Below are 18,829 nucleotides of genomic sequence, written 5' to 3'. Positions count from 1 at the left end.
GGCCTCAGCAATACTTGCAATGAGATATGGTGACTCTGCCCTGGATTCATCTTCCTTCACTACACGTCTGCCGAAATGGCTGGGTCTTCTACGCTGCCTCATTTAGGGCCTGACAAGCATAGCTACGTTCACCATTTGCTGATTTGGTCAGTCAGCCCTTTCCCCTTCTGTGGAACTGTACTCCTCTGCCAAAGAGAAAGTAAGAAAGGTCATGGTCTTGAAGATGAGTAGCTGCATTTTGTTAACCACTTCTCCATACAGTTTCTGTTAAGGATGTGGTTTGGGTGGGAATTAAAGCTGCCACACTCTATGATGTGTTAGTTTGTTGCATATATCCTGTGTAGCAAAACAGTAAATAATGAGATTAAAAATATTGGCCTTCTATTACAAAAACGGCATTTGTTTCCCTGGCTCATCTATAGATTCTGGTGTAGGTTTTGCCAAATTTTGTTGGTCGCTGCAGGCATCCCAAGAGTAGATACTTCTGTTTCTCTGGCTACAGAAAGAAGTTGGTGTGTGGAAGCCATGGATTTCCATAGGGAGTTGCATCAACTACATGCCTGTAAGTGAAGCATGGTTTTGACTTTTCACTGAGGTAATTCTTACTGCGTGTAGCTTGTTGTTATTCTAGTTGATTCCAGTGATTTTTAAGCAATGATACGAAAGGGTTGCTTCTCAATGGGAGATGACAATGTGCTGGGTAATGCCCAACAAATGGATGCTGATCATTTGACCCTTATGCATACCCGTTATTGTCACCAGATATTTCCCTCTCATTGCCAGAGATGCTTCTGCTAAATGGAATCTGTACAAACGAAACAGGAATGGTGTCCAAGCAGCCTCTTTGCTTACAGATTTTAGCATGTATCATTTAAGATAGTGCCAACATTCTTCCTTTGACAAGATTCAAAGTACATTTGTTATCAAAGTACGTATAAATTATACAACCTTGAGATTTGTCTGCTTACGGGCAGCCACAAAGCAAGAAACCTGAAAGAACTCAATTTTTAAAAAAAGTCCAAGTCCAAGTGTTCAGAGGGAGAAAAAACACAAATCATGCAAGCGAGAGAAAAACACACAACATGCTTACAAGCTTCTTCAGGTGTGTTCATTCACAGGGAAAACAAAGCATGGTGAAGCAGGTCACCTTCCCACTGGAATCTGCAAGGTTTATCAGAGTAGTGATAGAGTTATCAGCACTGAAAACAGGTCTTTTGTCCATACCGATGGGTGGCGGGGTAGAGATGCGTCTCTACTGAAGGAGGTGTAAGGGACTTCCTTCTCTCCGCTAGCCCTCAGGTCACCCTTGGGCAAGGTGTAGCACTTGCTCAGTGTTACCTGAAGCCATGGGAACAGGTGGTGGATAGTCGTATGAACTGGATATCACAAGTCCTGGTTATGGAATCACTGATGTTTGAAGAGTATTGATGATGGCTGGGGTCACCCATTTTGTAAAGACACTGCCCAGAAGAAGGCAATGGCAAATCACTTCTTCAGGAAAAATTTGCCATGAACAATCGTGGTCGTGAGACCATGATCACCTACATCATATGGCACAGTACATAATGATGATGGTGTCCATACTGATCAAAGTTGTCTAATTGAGCTATTCCTATTTGCTTGACACATGCCCATATCCCATGTATCAGTTTGAATGCCATTTAAACATTATAATTGTACCCGAATGTACCACTTCCTAAGGCAGCTTTCTCCATATGTTATACCACCTGAGTGGTAAGAATCCTTCTCGGGTCCCTTTTAAATCTTTCCCCTCTCATTTTAAACCTATGCCCTCTAGTTTTAGGCTCCCCTATCCTGGGGAAATCACTGTGGCTATTCACCTTATCTTTGCCCCTCATGATTTTGTAAATCTCTATAAAAGTCATCTCTCAGCCTCCTATGCTACAGGACCCCACCATTTACTGTGCAGCTCCTGTCCCCGTTTGTTTTGTCAAAATGCAACACCTCACATTTATCTGAATTAAACTCCATTAGAGCTATTGTAATCTTAGAAGGCCTTTCTCACTGTCCACTGTACCATCAATTGTGGTGTCAGTTGCAAACTTTCTAACTATGCTGCCCATATTCTTAACCAATATAGTGTGATATTGATTCAACTTTGATATCTTGTCTGTATTTTTTGTAACTGAGCAGGTGAATTAATCCACTAATCAGAAATTATTACTACTGTTTGACAAGCAGGCATCCTTGGATGATATTTGAGTATGTTGTCTAGTTTTATACATTAGTGTTTTGCTAAGACCGAGCTTGTGGCTTTTGTTTAGATTGTAATCTGGTGTCTCACTCTGAGCTCTCTGGCCTCAGGGTTCTTCTGTCTGGTAATACAGAGATCATCGGCAAGGATGAAGCCATCAAGTTGCACAGCACAGCAATGCAATCCTGCTATCAACTATTATTTTGTTTAATTCCATTCTCTCCTCTTTAAACCTGTGCTCTTTCGGCTTTTATACCAATACCATTGAGAAAAAAGATTCTTGTGGGTATTCATGCCTCTTGTATTTATATATTCCTTTAATCAGTGCACCCTTTACTGCAGAGAAAATAAGCTCAGCCATCCAAACTCTCCCCTGATCTGAAATCCTCCAATTCAGGTAACGTCATATTGAATCTTCTTTGCGCACCGTATCTTTCCTGTAGCATGGCGACCAGAAGTGCAGGCAATACTCCTCATACAGTCGATGTCCCAACTTGTATTCTCTGTCTTGATCCATGAAGGAATGTATCCTGTATACTTTCTTCGCTACCCTGTGGACCTATGTACCAATTCTGGAGAACTAGGGACTTGATTCCAAAGTTCCCTCTGTTCATCAGCGTTCTTTTACCCTGCTGTTTATTGAATATGTTATACTTCCGAAAATACATCATTTTACACATGCCAGGGTTAAACTTTGCCAGCACACTTTCCATTTGATCTGTATCCTGCTGTAGCCATAAACACAAGACCATAAGAGCAGAATTAGGCCATTTGACCCATCGAGTCTGCTCCATCATTAAGTCATTTCCCCTCCTCAGCCCCATTCCCTAGATTTCTCCCTTTGTTGCCTTGGCCTATCAAGAACCTATCAATCTCTGCCTTAAATACACAGAATGACATGGCCTCCATGGGTAACAAATTCCACAAATTCACCACCCTCTGGCTAAATAAATTTCTCTGCATCTCTGCTTTAAATGGATGCCCCTCTACCTGAGGCTGTGCTCGCTTGTCCTAGACTCCCCCACCATGGCAAACATCCTTTCTACATCTACTTTGTCTAGACATTTCAACATTTGAAATGCTTCCATGAGATCCTCCCCCCCCCCCCTCGTTCTAAATTCCAGCGAGCAGGGGCCCAGAGCCATCAAATGTTCATCATATGATAACTTTTTCATTCCTGGAATCATCCTTGTGAACCTCCTCTGAACCTTCTCCAATGCCAGCACATTTTTTTCTTAGATAAGGAACCAAAACTGTTCACAATACTCAAGGTGAGGCCTCACCAGTGCCTTATGAAGCCTTAGTGTCACATCCCTGCACTTTTATTCTAGACTTTGTGAAATGAATGTTAACATTGCATTTGTCTTCCTCACCATGGACTCTACCTGCAAGTTAACCTTTGCAGTGTTCTGCACAAGGACTTCCAAGTCCCTTTTAATTGCAGATATTTGAATTTTCTCTCCATTTTGAAAGTAGCCTGTACGTTAACTTCTACCAATGAGCAGGACTATACATTTTCCAACGTTGTATTTCATTTGCCACTTTCTTACCCATTCTCCTAATCTCTGTAAGTCCTTCTGCAGCCTTCCTGTTTCCCCAATACTGTCTACCCTTCCACCAGTCTTCATTTCATCTGTAGTCTTGGCAACAAAACCAAAAATTCCATCAGCCAAATCATTTGTATACAGCATAAAAATAAGTGGTCCCAACAGTGACCCCTGCAGGATACCACTAATCACTAGCAGCTAACTGGAAGAAAAGGATCCTCTTATTCCCACTTGCTGCCCCCTATCAATCAGCCAATGCTCTAACCATTCCAGTAACTTTCCTGTAATACCAACTTGGTAAGCAGGCTCCTGTGTGGCACCTTGTCAAAGGCCTTCTGAAAGGCCAAATATACAACATCCACTGCATCCCCTTTATCTATCCTACTTGTAATCTCCTCAAAGAATTCCAGCAGGTTCAGCAGGCAAGATTTTCCCTTAAGAAAACCATGCTGACTTTGTCCTATCTTGCCCTGTGCCACCAAGTACTCCATAACTTCATCCTTAACAATTGACTCCAACATCTTCCCAACCACTGAGGTGAGGATAACTTCCTTTCTGCTGCGTCCCTCCTTTCTTAAAGAATTGAGTGATATTTACAATTTTCCGGTCCTCCCAGTATCCAAAGATTTTTGAAATATCATTACTAATGCCTCTACTGCTACCTCTTTCCAAACCCTAGGGTGCAATTCATCTGGTCTGGGTGACCTACGTACCTTTTAGGTCTTTCAGCTTTTTGAGCACCTTCTCCCTTGTAATAGTAACTGCACTCCCTTCTATTCCCTCACACATTACAACATCTGGCACACAGCTGGTGTCTTCCACAATGAAGACTGATGCAAAATACTCATTTAGTTCATCAGCCATCTCCTTGTCCTCCGTTATTATTTCTCCAGCCTCATTTTCTAGCCGTCCATTATCCACTTTCATCTCTCTTTTATTTTTTACATACTTGAACAAGCTTTTACTATCCATTTTGATATATTGCTTGCTAGCTTGCTTTCATATTTCATCTTTTCCCTCCTAATGACTCTTTTAGTTACTCTCTGTAGGTTTTTAAGTTTCTTGATCCTCTATCGTCCAGCTATTTTTTACTTAGTTGTATTCTCTCTCTTTTGTTTTCACATTAGCTTTGATTTCCCTTGTCAGCCATGGTTATACTATTTTGCCATTTGAATATTTCTTTATTTTTGGAATACATCTATCCTTAACCTTCCTTATTTTTCCCAGAAACTCGCGCCACTGCTGCTCTGCTGTCATCCTGCCAGCATCTCCTTCCAATTTACTTTGACTAACTCCTCTCTCATACCACTGTAATTTCCTTTACACCTCTGAAACACTGCTATGTCAGACTTTACTTTCTCTCTAATTGCCGCTGGTTCATTATGTATCACCCAACCCAGTATAGCTGATCCCTTAGTCAGCTCGATGACAAACTGCTCTAAAAAGCCATCTCGTAGGCATTCAACAAATTCACACTCTTGAAATCCATTACCAACCTCATTTTCCCAATCTGCCTGCATGTTAAAAATCTCCCATGAGTATCATAAAATTGCCCTTTTGACATGCCTTTTCTCGTGTAATCTGTCGTCCAAATCCCTGTTACTGTTGGGGAGGCCTATATATAACTGCCATTAGGGTCCTTTTACCCTTGCAGTTTCTTAACTCTAGCTACAAAGATAAAACATCTATGTCACATCTTTCTACTGATTTGATGCCATTCTTTACCAGCAGAGCCATATACCAGCCCGTCTGCCTACCTTCCTATCCCTCCAATACAAAGTGTAACCTTGGACGTTCAGCTCCCAACTACAACCACCATGATTCAGTGATGGCCACAACATCATAACCCGACAATTTGTAAAAGTGCAACAAGATCATCTACTTTATTTTTTATACTTCATAAACTGAGAATTAGTACTTTGAGTACTGTATTTGCTACCCTTGTTGATTCTGTATTCCTAATGCACTAATGCTCACTCTGATGGCTGCAATTTTGTCCTGTCATCTACCTGACCTTTCTGACAGTCTGACTGTATGCTATCTTTACTTTTTTACCATCTGTCCTATCTTGAGTCTGGTTCCCACCCCCATTGTGCCAGATTAGTTTAAACCCTCCCCAAAGCTCTAACAAACCTACCTGCGGGAATATTGTTCCCCTTGGGTTCAGGTGCAACCCATCCTTTTTTACAGGTCATACCTCCCCCAGAAGAGATCCCAATGATCCAAGTAGCTGAAGTCCCATCCCTTGCATTAGCTTCTCAGCCACACATTTTTTTGCCACATCACCTTGGTTCTACCCTCACTGGTGCGTGGCACAGGTAACAATCCAGAAATTATTTCCTGGAGTTCTGCTTCTCAGCTTTCTCAATTCTCCCTTCAGGACCTCTTTGCTTTTCCTTCCTAAGTCATTGGTACCAATATCTACCAGGACAGCCTCCTTTGCTATCCATAACACCACCAACATTTGTGGGATCCACAAACTTACTAATTGTTAATGTGCATGCACTATTCCCTCTAAGCTGCCGTGCAGGTGAGTGGCCGTGCAGTTACTGAAATGCTCCTGCGCACAAAGACTTTGCTGCACTGCTGGGTCTGGGTGCTTAGGACTTAGAAGAAGTTTATGAAATGTGGAATATTTCCTTTGTACTGTGTTTCATTATATGATCAATTAATAGGTGCAATCAAAAGTATGTGATTTTTGTTTTCAATTTTTACTCTAAATATTCAGAGTATGCATATTACAAAAAGACATTTAAAGTGCTGTGCAGTTTTCAGGCTGTGTATATAAAAAAATCTGTGCAACTCTTTAAAAGAAAAAAAATAGAGGGAACATTGTTATATACGACCAACAAAAAGATTCCAACATTCAACCTTGCAATACACCACTGTTCATGAACTTCAAATCAGTAAAGCATCTTTCCATCAGTACCTTCTGCTTCCCATCACCAAGCAAGTTGTAGATTCAGTTAGCCAGCTTGCCTTGTTTTAGCCTTCCAGGCAATTGGTGATTGGTCTTACTGTTAAATAATCCCACTGCCTTGTGGTAAACTGTTTTTAATTATTTTTTAATTCTTTTTCCATTTTGGTGACTGTTATAGTTCCACAAAGGTGCTCTACTTTCCCAGGAGATTTTGAATGATCTGACGGGTCCAGGTCTCTTGGTTAGGAGTAGCGCTGGACTGTGTCTTTGATGTGCAGAGTGAGATTTAGTAGCTGGCCTATGTAGGATCAGCCTAGACTGAAACCATATTTGATCCTGCATGAATTTACGAATTACACATGGTGACATTTGCTGCAGCTTATGATGTAATCTTTACAATTCAATGTTATTTATTGCTATTTATTTATATTTGCATGTGCACTTTTTGTTCATTGATCCTGTTTCCAGTTACTGTTCTATAGTTTGCCTGCAGAAAAAGAATCTCAGGGTTGTATATGGTGACGTGTACGTACTCTGATAATACATTTTACCCTGAACTCTGAACTTCTGAGGAGGAAGAATAATCTGTAGCAAGATGAAACATCTTGCTCTGAGCTTGTGAAACATACCGGAGTTAGTTTTATTTTTTTATGCAGGAAAATTGAATTACAGGACAAAAGCATAACATATCCCTTGGTAGAGTCATTCAGCTCTTGTGTTTGGACCTGATAGCTGATTATTGTGCTTTGTTTTTCTGTAGCCCCCAGGTTATCTGCTGTTAGCTGCTTGATTCTTATTCTTGGTTGGATGGATTTCTCCCGGTTTAAATCGTGGATTCTGAGGAAGGATCAGTTGGTTTTGGAGAGAGATTATGGTTCAGATATTGATATCTGGGATATACATTGTGCATTCGCCCCTTGGAATGGAATCCCTCACATGAGTGGGATGTTGCCTGCATTGCTAATGTAAGCACCGATCAGTCAGCTTTCTTCTTCAGCCTGAGTCTGGGAAGCTGGAGGAATAAACTACTATGGTGGGCCTCAGCTTGGTACTCAGAGCTGTGGGTCTTGCACTGGCAGCTTGCATGTCTGTCCAATTTCACTGCTTTTGAACTTGATGTCAGGATGCCTCTTTGCCCACATCATCTGGTCCACAACATGACTTGTTGCGTGTCAAGTTCCTCAGTGTGTACCTACTATTCTAGTAGGGCATTGTTAATATTTTCATATCCCCATGCTTTGTCATGGGAATTGATAAGGAGACACAAATCTATGCTTGTGTGTGCACCTATCTGGTCATTTTTATCCTCTGCAGAGATCTGGATGGTAGTTCATGGGGAGTTTATTTCTATTTAAGGTCAGCTCTTGTTTTCATGCTCTTCTCACTTTCTGCTGTTCATTCTCTGAGCCTGAGGAGATTTTTGCTTCCTGAACCTGTCATGTGCCCATCTTCAGCAACAAGTGTTTTCCTTTCCCCAGGCTGGAGAATTGCACAATCCTTTTGAAAATTTCCTATTGGCACCATGCTCCTGTGGTGTTACCTGCATTACTCGTACCCAGGTAATTTCATCAATGTTAATTGAAAGAATCAGTAGCAACAACTCTGCAAACTGCCTGCATTTCTGACTCTGGCCTGGTCCGAGCTGGACATGGCAGGAAAGATTTGCTCAGTGAATTGCTATCCCACAGTCTGTGAGTTTGACAGAGGCAGGTGTGAGCTCTTAGTCTGGTTGCGTTGTTTTTCTGACAGGAAGCTGAGATTTATGCTGTTAATCATCTGAAAGAGGAAGAACAGCAGTTCCCTGAAAGCCGATGACAAAAATATCGGATCAAAGCACATCTGCAGTGCAGGGCATCTGTCAGAGAATGGAAGTAATTCTTCTGAATGTCCTACCAAGATCACTTCCCCTTAACCACTGTTTGCTAAATATTCACAAAGGAAAAGTTGAGTGAAGCCAAGTTTTCCCCACCTCTGGCATTTAGTATTTGTCAGCCTTCTATACAATGAATGCAGTTTTGAAGCCATCCCGAGATAAAGGAGATTCTGAGGTTCGAGCCGCGGCAGAGTAGGACTGGTCTTGAGATCAGGTTGTCTCTGTCTCACCAAATGAGCACCAGTGCAGGGAGACGGGCTGAGCAATGGCAAATGAATGACAATTTACTTAAGTGTAAGGTGATGCATTATGGACAGTCAAATCAAGGTAGAACTTGTCCAATGAATGGCAGAGCACTAACGACTGCTGTGGAACAGAGGGGCCTAGGAGTCAAGCACACCGTTACACTGAAAGTGGCAGGCAAGGTGGGAAAGGTGTTCAGCACGCTAGCCTTTATTAGTCATGGCAATAAGTTGAGCAGTAGGGACACTACACTCAATTGTCACTTTATTAGGTATACTTGTACACCGGCTTGTTAAGGTAAATAATCAGTCATGTGACAGTAACTCAATGCATAAAAACATGCAGACGTGATCAAAAGGTTCAGTCGTTGTTCAGACCAAACATCAAAATGGGGAAGAAATGTGATCCAAGTGACTTTGACCTTTCGAATGAATTTTGGTGCCAGTCAGGGTAACTCAGAAACTGCTAATCTCCTGGGATTTTAAGGCACAACGGTCTCTCGAGTTTACAGAGGATGGTGTGAGAAACAAAAAACATCCATTGAGTGGCATTTCTGTGGGCAAAAATGCCTTGTTAATGAGAGAGGTTTGAGGAGGGTGGCCAGACTGGTTCAAGCTGATCGAAAGGTGACAGTAACTTGGATAACCACATGTAACAACAGCGGGGTGCAGAGCAGCATCTCTGAATGTGCAGCATATCAAACCTTGAAGTGGATGAGCTACAGCAGCAAAGACCATGAACACAGACAAACACACTCAGTGGCCATTTTTGTTGGCTACCTCCTGTACCTGATAAAGTGCCCATTGAGTGTAGGTTGCATTTATGCAAGTCGTTGGTGAGGCTGCACAGAGTGTTGTGTATAGTTTAGGTCATTTTTATAGGAGAGGCATTGTCAAGCTGGAAGTGTGCAGGAGAGATTCATGAGGATGCCTGGATTACAGGGCATGAGTTGTAGTGAGAGATTAGCCCCACTGGAGCTTTATTTATCAGAGCATAGACAAATGAGGGGTGACTGCGGAAAAATTTGTAATTTTAATGAGGGTGTGGATAAGGTGGAGCATCCAGTCTTTTCCCTAGGCTTGGGTAGCCCAAAACCACAGGGTATAGGTACCCTAGAGCAGAGTTTGCCAATCTTGTTTTTTTTTTAAATGCCATGGACTCTTACCTTTAACTAGAGGTTATATAAGATTAGACAGGAGAGATTTAAGAGTTCTTGAGACCAAGGGGTAACGAGTACCTGAAATGAGCTGCCAGAAGAAGTGATTGAGGTGGGTACAATTACAACATTTAAGGGGAATTTTGTTGCGTACATGAAGGGGAAGTGTTTGGGGGCTATGGGCCAAACACGGGCATCTAGGACTAACCAGGAGGATGCTGTAGTCAGGTTGGAACAATTGGGCTGAAGGGCTCAGTTACTCTGACCCGATGTGAATATAACAAAGCAAGTTCTAGTGCATGATAGTGATGATCAGGTGGTTCCCTTGCCCATTTTGAACTGATGATGAATGGAACCAGGTTCAATATCGTTGAGCAGGTCAGTGGTGCTTAATAACATTACAGAAGACATTTTCTATCATGGCTGATGATTGAGAGTGGACAGAATGAAAATTAGCTGGTTTGGATTTGTCCTGCTTTCTGTGGGTAGGATGTAGCTAGGCAACTTCGCATGTTGTCTTGTAGATGTCTCTGTTAGGACCATATGGAAACAGTTTGGGTAGTTTTCGTACGTGACTACAGCAGGGGTGTTTACTGGTTTCATCATCTTGATTGTGATCTGAACTCTTGGGTGTTTCTCTATATTGCATGGCATGCATTGCCTGAAAGTCTGGCTTCTGTGCAGGGACCTTGGGAGAAAGCTGAGATGATCCACTCTGCATTTCTGGGTGAAAGTGGCTGCCAATTCTGTAGTCTTGTCAGAATGTCAGGCAACACAGAAGTGGGTCCTTCAGCCCATTTTGTCCATGTAGACAATTAGACACTGGTCTGTACTGATCTCTTTTACCAGCTCTGTGTCTGTGGCCTTCTTTGTGTTGGCATCTTGAAAGCTGTGAGATTGCATGCCTCCACCACACTCCCAACAGCATATTCCAAGTTATAGCCACTCTAAGGGCAAAAATAAAACGTTCTTCAGATCCCCTGTAAACCCCTTGTGCAAAGTGTGCCCTGTAGTTTCAGATGTCTCCACTAGAAACATGATGGGAAACGTTTCTCCATATCTATGTCTTTAAATGTTATATACATCTATCACGTCTCTCTTCCCCCACACCCTCCTACCCTCCAGCCAACCTCCGCTGTTCCAGGGAATCAAATCCAATCCATGTAGTCTCTCATCATAACACTCCATCCCAGGCAAGTTCTTAATGAACCTTCTTTGCATCCTCTCCAGTGCAATCAAATCTTTCCAGTAGTGTGGTCCAGTCAATACTTTATACAGTTGCACCTTGTTCTCATACTGTGTCCCATAGCAAGGTATCCCACAACCTCATCACCATCTGTGCTGCACCTTTGAGGGTCCTTGTCCTGAGGGGACAATTGATTGAGGTGCATAAAATTGAGGAAATAGGAAGGAGCTGTTTTCCTTGGCTGAGGAATCAAAGTGAGGAGAGGCTTAGAAAATAGTTTCTGCGGTTCACTGTCTGAAGGAATGGTGGACACAGAAACTCTTCTCACATTAAACCTGAGACCCCGTCTAATGGTCTACTCTTTTTTAAGGGAACTGACTTCATGGTTATGTATCAGCACTCGTGCTCTGTGATGTTTTAATGCTTCACTGAGGTTGTCATCTGCTTCAAAGGTCTTGCAGTTTCTCGCTTACTGAAAAGTCTGGTCAGTCCCGTGTGGGGGTCGTGATTATGCCTAGATTGCAATCTGGAGGCAAATAAAATAGCAGCAGAGACATGTTCCAGTGAGAGGTTCTTTGGAGTCCTCCTTCCAGCAGGTGTTGACTGCTTGCTTGTTCTTTATCTCCATCCTTGGCTCTCAGTGGGTTGGTATCCATGTGTGGTTTGGTTGTTGACAAGTTGTTGGACCTTATTTGCTCTCTGTACCCACTGTATCTTCTTCTTTTGTGCTAACCAGAATCAGGTTTGTTATCACCGGCACGTTGTGAAATTTGTTAACTTAGCAGCAGCAGTTCAATGTAATACATAATCTAGGCAAAAATAATAAATAAATTACTGTATATATATTTTGAATAGATTAAAAATTATACAAAAACAACAATAATAATATATATTAAAAAGTGAGAACAACACACACAAAGCGCTGGTGGAACACAGCAGGCCAGGCAGCATCTATTGGGAGAAGCACTGTCGACGTTTCGGGCTGAGACCCTTCGTTAAAAAGTGATGTAGTGTTCACTGGTTCAATGTCCATTTAGGAATTGGATGGCAGAGGGGAAGAAGCTGTTCCTGAATTGCTGACTGTGTGCCTTCAGGCTTCTGTACCACCTACCTGATGGTAACTGAGAAAAAGGTATGCCCTGGGTGCTGGAGGTCCTTAATAATGAACGCTGCCTTTCTAAGACACTGCTCCTTGAAGATGTCCTGGGTACTTTGTAGGCTAGATTTTGTAGGCTCCAAGATGGAGCTAGATTTGTAGGCTAGATTTGTAGGCTCCAAGATGGAGCTGACTAAATTTATGACCCTCTGCAGCTTCTTCCGGTCCTGTGCAGTAGCCCCCATCCCCCATACCAACAGTGATGCAGCCAGTCAGAATGTTCTCCACAGCACATCTATAGAAGTTTATGAGCAATTTGGTTGACATACCAAATATCTTCAAACTCCTAATGAAATATAGTCACTGTCTTGTCTTTTTTTTTATATAGCTGCATCAATATGTTGGGATTAGGTTAGATCCTCAGACATCTTGACACCTAAGATCATCCACAATCAGCTCTTTTGTCTTACTGAGGTTGAGTGCCAGATTGTTGCTGCAAAATCACTTCACTAATTGGCATATCTCACTCCTGTTTGCTCTCTCATCACAACCTGAGATTCTACCAACAATGGTTGTATCATCAGCAAATTTATAGATGGTATTTGAGCTATTCCTAGCCACACAGTCATAAGTATAGAGAGAGTAGAGCAGTGGGCTAAGCACACACCCCTGAGGTGCACCAGTGTTGATAATCAGTAAGGAGGAGATATTATCACCAAAATGCACAGATTGTGGTCTTCCGGTTAGGAAGCCAAGAAGCCAATTGCAGAGGGAGGTACTGAGGTCCAGGTTCAGTAACTTATCAATGAGGATTATGGGAATGATGGTGTTAAATGCTGAGCTATAGTCAATGAACAGCATCCTGACATAGGTGTTCATATCATCCAGGTGGTCTAAGGTTCATTTTGATCCATATCCGTACTTTGACCTCTAGCTTTATTTTACATATTTTTTATAATTGTTGAATTTTATTTATTGTTGCATGTAATACCAACACACCATAGCCAATTGCTAATACATGTAAATGTATATGCCAAGTAAAGTTGATCATAGATCGCTGAATAAAGTTGATCCTTTATGTCAGGAGTTTACAGTGGGACCAGCTTTCAGATACAGGTAGCTCCTTTTGAGTATGGCATATTTCATTCAAGAAAGCTTTGCCGATGTGGTTTATTAGTCCTGGACTTTTGATCATTCTCCATAAAGCAGCCTTGTTATTTTCAGGTAGGGAGACCAGTGCTGTTTATGGTGGGATTTCAGGGTTAACTTAGCTCAGTGGAAACTACTGATGGTTGGTTGGTGTCAGATTCCTGTGAGATGTTATCTGAATAGAGATATTAGTCCTTGATAATTTTCCTGCAGCAATGTTTTTGTTGTCTCAGTCTTTGGAGTTTGGCTGATGGTGAGGACAGGCTGGATGTAGGCGGTGATGAATTCAGCAGTTGTTGGCTCCTTTCGTAGCATGTCTGTAACTGGCTGCTGGTCTTCCTCAATGGCAACCTCGGCGTGATCAAACTTGAGACCTGCTTCTTCCCTACTGATTTCAAACTTTAAAACCAATCACATCCTCTTGGGTTTCTGACTGTGAGTTTCTAAACTCAGACAAAGACTTTTATCCCTATTGGATATAAACATTCCCAAGTACCTGCACTAAGGGGAGATTATAATGTTGCTACCCAATCTTCAAAGATTAGTTTACTTCCCTGTTTATTTTCAATGGTGAGTTTCAGCTATCAGTACTCAACTCACAATTTGAGCAGTGGGTCCCCTCTCACTACCAAGGAGAACGTATTTCCAGCTAGCAAAGTAGATTAAAATGGACATTTTTTTTTCAGTGATAACATTTAAATCCAAACAACATTCTTAATTTAAAACTCAGAGGATTTTGTCTTAAAAATTTCCAAATTACAAATTATTTCTAAAACTCAAATCATTTCTAAAATACAAAGCGTGGAGGACAAGGGTTTTTAAAAAAAAAACAAAGGATTTCCAAAAAAACAGGTACAATTCCGATGAACTAAAAAGAAAAATCGAAGACTAATGAATTGTCTGTTGCTGAAACTGAAACTGGAGGAATGGATTCTAGTTCACCCCATGTTTGTTCCATATTTCTTGATGTTCCTTTTCCTATTCCTAATAAACCCAAGTGCTCTGTACATTTATACCCGCTTTCTTCCACTTGGTTGATTTCCCCTGCATATGATATTTCCTCAGATACCCTTCTAATGCAAATGGTCAAAAAGCACCTTGGAGACAAAGATCTCAGCTTGATATTCACAATTAATGCTGTAAAGCTAACTTCCTTGAGTACATTAGTAGACAACTACAACATTAATAGATCAGTTATTGATATGCTAATCATATTATCCACCTGGTCTAAAAGCTTCCTTGAACTAAGCAACTTAGTCAGCTTGTCTGTTTTGACATAAGCCAAATTAAACAACCCACTGTCTTAGACTATATGTTTGAGCAGTGGTAAAACAGTTATGTACTACAGACAGCATCTTCAAAGCTGCTTTATAGACAATATTTGTTTTAACTTCAAGCTGATTACTGTTTGCCATTTACATTTTAAGAACTGAGGACTTGACTTCCATTTACAACCAGAAATTAAGCAAACTGTCAGTTGGAAGTTTACTTATAACTGTTTGTGATCTTACAATTGGCAGCTGCTGTGTTTAGAAAGCTGAGATTAACAACAATCAAGAAGTAAATATCTTACCCTTCCCAGTGGTGCCTCCATGATCTTGAACTCTTAATTTTTACGTTTTATGCTGTCACTTTGCATTTCAATTCAATTTTCACCCCTGTACTTCTTACCAATGTTCCCACCAATTTGTAATAACTAATGTTCTCAAAAATCTTGTGCTATGCAATTTTTCCACAGTGACAATAACATATGTGCCCTGAATTTTATATATAGAGGTATTCATTGTAGCAGCTAGCAAAACAACTGTCAATAAGAACTTTGATCTCCTCTGGGTTTGATCGTTTTCACTCTCGTTCATCTGCACTCACATAACATGCGTAGTGGGTAATGAAGGATTTGCTCGCTGGAGCTTTTGTACACCGTCCATATGTGATTTGCTTGCTAAATGATGCTTTAAAAAATCAAGTTTCCAAATATCACTCCACTTCTTCCCACTTGTAAATTCAGCAACTTTTGCATTGCAACAATACACGCAGGTAACACCAGTTTTTGATTTGCACATAAATATTTTTAGTAGTTGCACGTTCCTGACCTCATGAGCTTCTGGTGTAACAGTTTCTACTGTTTCATTAAACCATTCCACTTTAATTGAACTAGTGGTTCTTTTGCACTTCATGCTGATAAGGTTTTAAGGGAATTGGGGGATTCTCAGATTCCTGTAAATAATGGGTAAAGTTGAGTACCAAATGTGTCTGTGTATTCTGGTCTGTGAATGGCTACAGCATGTTTAAGAGGATGTCTCACAGCTGCTTCTTTGGAGCAAGATGAGGGTTAAAGCTCACACAGATCCACAAAAGATATCTCCTGAGTTTTCACACCTTTTGGTTTCGACCAAAGATAAGACAGGATATTCCTTTCTTAATTAAAGCTTAAATTTGGTGCTGTTTCATTATCTAAGTTAATAAGTTTCACTCTATTTGAGTAGCTGGAATGTGTATAGAACTGATTGTTCTAAGTATCAGTGGCCTTATAAATTGTAACAATTCTGGAAGTCGAGCAGTGAACTTGTTTGAACCACCAGAGGGATGAGAACACTTCTCCCCCTGATGTCGGGACCATGTTCAATCGCCGGCTGAGCTTGAAGAAATAAACTGGTGAAAAGATAAGTAACAATCTTTTTGTGCTGTGGTTATTTGGTCCAGCAAATTTAAGTTTACAGTGCCACTTGCTTCTTTGGAACTTGACAACTTTGTATCAATAATTTCTCCAATAAAAGTGGTACAACTAAGGCAGTTCTGAAATCTGCAGGCAAGTCATGGCAACCTCCACACTGTCAACATCGTCTGCATCAGAAACTGGAAAAGGAAATGTGATTGTGCATGATCATGAAATAAACATAACTTGCCAATGGGACAGAGTGTGAATACCTTTCGCGTGCAGTTTAAATTCCTTTGTGTACTAGTAGCAAAAGATATGTGTATGCACACACACCTTAGAGGGAAATTTGCTTCATACTATTCTATAGTTTTGTACCCATTCTTGTATGTATTATTATCATGTACAGGCAGTCCCCAGGTTACGTATGAGTTCCATTCCTGAGTCTGTCTTTAAGTCAGATTTGTATGTAAGTCGGAACAAGTACATCCTGTATTATTTAGCGAAGTCAAACATTTGTCTTAGTACATAGTATATATTTTACCTTTCTATGCATATAAAACACTTAAGAAACGTATGTGTTCCAATAATTAAACCACTGTGTTGCTTAGTAATAATTGTAGCTTTCATCGGGGCAGCACCTTTCACATGCTCCATTATTCTCACTTTATCCGTTATCCTTTAAAATTGTTCCGATTGTTGACCGACTGTAGCCTAACGCTTTTTCAATGACAGATGGCGTTTCACCTCTTTCCAAACACTTTATTATTTCCACTTTATTTTCAATCATGATCGCTTCATGTCAATGGAACAGAAACACTGCGGGTGGCAGCTCCTGAGCTTTGCCGGCTCCGGAGCACTAAGAAAGGCTAAATGGGGCAAGTGGGGGCTGTCCTGCGTTTGGGTATTTGATCATCCACAATATTCCGTGTGGGAATTTGAACTGGAGGTGGCAGTGTTTTTTTTTAATGAGGTCGAGTTCAACCCAACATGGATGGTACAGAGTCACTGGATCGACATCAACCCAGCACAGGAACGGTCTATCACTGGATCGAACTTGGGAAACTCTGTTCTCAAGCCCGGCACTGATCTCACTGCACCACCAGCTGACCGGAACGGTGGGGGGGAGGGGGCGGGTGGGGTAAGGATGAACCTTACTAAGAAAAATTTAAGCCAAATACAAAGTTAAACACTTAACACGATGTCAACGGCAACAACTTAAAATGGCAGACGGTGTCGCGATCCGACTTAAAATGGCGGACAGCGTTCTCCTTCCTCGGTTCGTAAGTACGAGTTGTCCATAAGTTGGACGTTCATAACTCGGACTACCTGTACATTGTTTACTCTGAGCTTCATGTGATCACTGAACTTAATTACACCTTGGTGTATCTGTCAATAAACTGATCTGATCTGAGAGACTATGTCCACGTGCTCAGCATTGTGTCTGGAGAATCCTACTGGAATTAATCTCTGCCAAATGTATTTGAAAGTTTGTGGCATTTGTTACAAACCCCGTAACTGGGTCACTTACCAGCAAAGATAGAGAGGTCCGTTGAAGCCTGATGATATGATTTTTAACAGTATTTATTAGTAAAAATACACAAAAATAATATCAGTGCAAACATACAGATAATATACGTCGTCAATACTAAATCTAAAAGTGCGGGTATAATAATAATCAATAAGAAATAAGCTCTATTGTTGTCCGGGGATAATGTATTGTCCGATGGAAATATAAAAGTCACTCAGTTCATGCAGGCTGCAGCCTTTGGGGACCGCTGGGTTTGCAATGGTTGGAGAGAGAGAGAGATTTTTGGGAGAAAAACTTGCCGGCTTTTCCTTTTATGATTTCGATCCGTCAGAGTCTTGTTGGTGTGGCCGTTCACTTGTGGCCTCTCCTTTAGCTAAGCCATTCTTCCGTGGTGAGCCGCCGATCCCAGGCAAGGGAAGGATGCACACAAGCCCCCCACCGGCTGTCGCTATTAAACGCTGTCAGGGGATTTCTAGTGTTTCTCCTGGTGTGACTAAAGGGGTTGTTCCCCAGACCCTCTTTTATCCCCACTCACGGGGTCTCAGATGTCAATCAGGTTGGGATGATGCCATCCCTCAACCAGCCCACTCTGGTCGTCCCCTGAGGGCTTCAACGAATAGTACAGTACTCAATACACAATTCCAAGAGACAATGCCCGTTATCAGTGGCTTTGTTTCGCTGAGGCCAGGACACATTCCAAACCTTGTGGATTCTCTCTCATTTCCTGGGTCCCAGACCCGAATTAATAGCGATCTTGCAATTCTCGAAAAGGGGCGACTTTGTACCCTTCGGCCCCTCAGAGTTGTGGCACATTCGTAACGCATTGATGTCATAAGATAAGTAGTTTCCTTCCCATTGTAATTCTGCATTGGATTTGTTCAGGCTAGGAATAGGATTCCTTATCTGTGGTTCCCAGAGTTGAAACTCGGCAGTAATGGCAGCCGGATACCTGGGTTTAATGCTGTGTATTTGGAGTGAGTACAGCTTCCTCCCACATCCCAGAGATGTTTGGGTTGGGAATTTAATTGGTCATTGTAAATTGTCCCTATTGTTGGTGAGTGGAGAATTTGGGTGGGGGAAGGAGAAGTTGACAGGAATGTGAGGTGAATAAAAAGGGACTAATGAAATAATAATGTAACTGGGAGGCTGCTAGTTAACATGAATGTGGAGGACTGTTTCTATACTGTATCTCTTGACTATTAATATGCACAACTCTTGACTGCCAGAGGATTAATCTCCAGCAGTGAACTCATAGTA

General features: G+C 41.5%; 1 protein-coding gene across 2 annotated transcripts in view; it reads left to right on the top strand.

Annotated features, from left to right (window-relative positions):
- LOC132399687 (engulfment and cell motility protein 2) overlaps nt 1-18,829 on the top strand; it is a 198,348-nt gene that overhangs the window by 39,725 nt on the left and 139,794 nt on the right. The window contains exon 1 of one of the 2 annotated variants that reach the window (XM_059980343.1): nt 541-562. The exons of the other annotated variant lie outside the window; for it this stretch is intronic. The gene's annotated coding sequence lies outside the window, so the exon portion shown is untranslated. Of the gene's footprint in view, nt 1-540; nt 563-18,829 lie in introns of those variants that run through there. 2 annotated transcript variants of the gene reach the window in all.

This window comes from Hypanus sabinus, chromosome 9 (genome assembly GCF_030144855.1).
Source record: "Hypanus sabinus isolate sHypSab1 chromosome 9, sHypSab1.hap1, whole genome shotgun sequence".
In the NCBI taxonomy this organism is placed as follows: Eukaryota; Metazoa; Chordata; class Chondrichthyes; order Myliobatiformes; family Dasyatidae; genus Hypanus; species Hypanus sabinus.
The sequence above is the reverse complement of the archived record's forward strand: the minus strand, read 5'-3'. Positions and strand labels throughout refer to the sequence as shown.